Raw genomic sequence first — 2,781 nt, forward strand, 5'->3', positions numbered from 1 at the left:
ATTGTCTTATAGCCTTTTGGTATAGTGAATAAACACCTTCTGATAAGAGCTGGGTGCTTAAGTAATAAATGCTATAGGAGTTGTACTATACCAAGCTGCTAGAAAACTTCAGTATATTACTTTTTTTCCCCCTCAACCCAAGCTAAAATTGGTTTGGTATGAGAAATGTTAGGTTTTGTTTGTTTGTTGTTGTTGTTTTAAGATTTTATTTATTTATTTGACAGATAGCGATCACAAGTAGGCAGAGAAGGCAGGCAGAGAGAGAGGGGAAGCAGGCTCCCTGCTGAGCAGAGAGCCCGATGTGGGGCTCGATCCCAGGACCCTGGGATCATGACCTGAGCCGAAGGCAGAGGCTTTAACCCACTGAGCCACCCAGGCGCCCCGAAATGCACGTTTTTAAAGGATAGAATAACATGACTGAAGACACTGCTCTCCAGACACTCGTTAGCCACAGAGACAAAGAAACCTTAGGTCCAAGTTTCCCTTGAACCCAAAGGCAGATGTCTTGAGATTATGCTCAAACGTGAAGGAGGAACTCTCCAGAATGAACGGAGATGGGGAGATATAGTCCCTCAGAAATACCATCAGCTTCCACTGTTCTGAAGTGGACTGTTAGAAGTGAGCTAGTGACCAGTATTGAAAGAGTTCATGGTTTGTATTTTGTTAGTCCCGGTCGTCATGGCAACCGCAGGGTTCTACATAAAGCCCGAAGCCAGCGGACTTGTAATGGAATACATTCCTCCGAGTGAGTCAAAGCCTTGTTGAAAAGGAAGCAATCACACTGCTGTGGAAATAAATTATGAACTGCTCAGGGTTGAAATAAGCAACTTTTTTGGAATCACATTTCTCCCTCCTCCCACATACTTTTGATGATAAGTAACTTGGCAACACTTCATTTCTGATGGGACCGCCTATCATATCGTTGAGAAGAGGTGTGGTAGCATGTGGCCTGCCTACTTGACAGGGTTTCCGTGAGCATCAGATGGGAGAGAGTGTGTGTGAAGGTCCTCTGCAAACCGCAGTACAGGCTGCACCAATATGGCGGGAGCTGTGGATCAAGAGCTCTTAACATTCAGAAATGGAAGTTGCAGATATTATTTTAATCCACCCTGAGCCATTAGAGATTACTTCCTATGACACACATACTAATATTTTGTTCAGTCTGGAAACCCAAGTGATGAAACTTCCGCTGTTCCCCTGGGGCTTCCTACTCCCCAACAGAGCCAGAAAATTTATGCTGGTCGAATACAGTGTTTAATAGCGTGGACTTCCAAGTCAGACAGATGAGGGTTCAAATCCCAGCTCTGCTGCTTTGTAGTTACAGAGACTTGGGCATGTTATTTCAAGTCTTTGCATCTTGGAAGCTCATCTACAAAATGGGGGTAATGAGGGCGCCTGGGTGGCTCAGTGGGTTAAGCCTCTGCCTTCAGCTCAGGTCATGATCTCAGGGTCCTGGGATCAAGTCCCGCATCGGGCTCTCTGCTCAGCAAGGGGTCTGCTTCTCCCCATCTCTCTCTGCCTACTTGTGATCTCTTTCTGTCAAATAAATAAATAAAATCTTGTAAAAAATGGGATAATGATACCTACTTTATAGAGCTGTGAGAGAGATTCACTACGATAACGTTAATAAAAGCACCTAGAATGTCTAGTGCAGAGTAAGGGACAACTAAGTGTTAGGGATTATTATCATTAGCTTTATTCTGGTTCGGCCATAACCATCTTTACTTTCTTGCTAATCCTTGTTGGAATTGTTTCTACCATATTAAATTCTTTTTTCCTCTTGATTTACTCTGGTGCTTCCAAATACTACTTCAATACTTTCTGCTGTTTTAATCCCTACCTTTTGTTATCATCTCATTGATTCGAATAAATCCCTGATTGGTTTACCTTCAAAAAGTAGATGTCATAACAAAGGTTCTTAACGTTTTTAGTTACTTACTGTGCAGTGTTATCATTGGCTTTGCTGGAGTGTGTTGATCCCAACTCACCATCATCTTCTCATGGGCCCTCATTGGCTCCGAAATGAGAACATTCTTAAAGCATCAGTGGAATAGACTCCTTCTGGTGGGCTTCATGGTAGGGAGTCAGCCAGGACAGCCACACACTCCCCCATACCCTCACCTGGCAGGGAGCTGCGCTTGGATGGTCCACAAAACCAAGTTGCACAACTTTGGCAGGGAGCTACATCCACTATCTATCCATCACTTCGGACAACCTTGTTAAATTCCTGCAGCTTCGGCCTATCTGAGCTCTTCATCATTTTAGTGTTGTCAGCCTAAGCAGACCAATTTCTGCTTCTAGGAACATTCCTTTGGAGAAGAGGAGAAATTTCAGCAAACTCAAGTGCTCTTCGAACTCCTGAATTGGTGAGGCCCTCGAGCCGGTTCTTACAATTGACTCAGAAGACTGGTATTTGGAACTGCAAGTTTGCATAGGGTCAGTTTTTCCAAGAAATGTAGTCCATCTTTTGGATAATTAACTTGGAGAAGTTGGCATTTCCTTCTACCTGGTCACATTTGTTTTCTCCATCTTCTTGGAGACTGACCTTAAAATAGTTTCTCTATCCTCATCCTTCCAGCACTTTTGTCTCTGCTCTTCCAACATCTTCATTAATTTTAATTCCAGGCTGATCTTTCTTTGCCATGAAAGGCTTTTAGCTTCTCTGATAGCTCTCTGATTCCTCCTGAGCCTGTTTCTCCAGTGCAGAATAAAACTGAACAAAAGGGCTTTTTTACAAGCACGCCATGTCCCTTAGTGACAAACATTATAAGTAAGGCACTC

Source organism: Martes martes, assembly GCF_963455335.1.
Source record: "Martes martes genome assembly, chromosome: X".
Lineage (NCBI taxonomy): Eukaryota > Metazoa > Chordata > Mammalia > Carnivora > Mustelidae > Martes > Martes martes.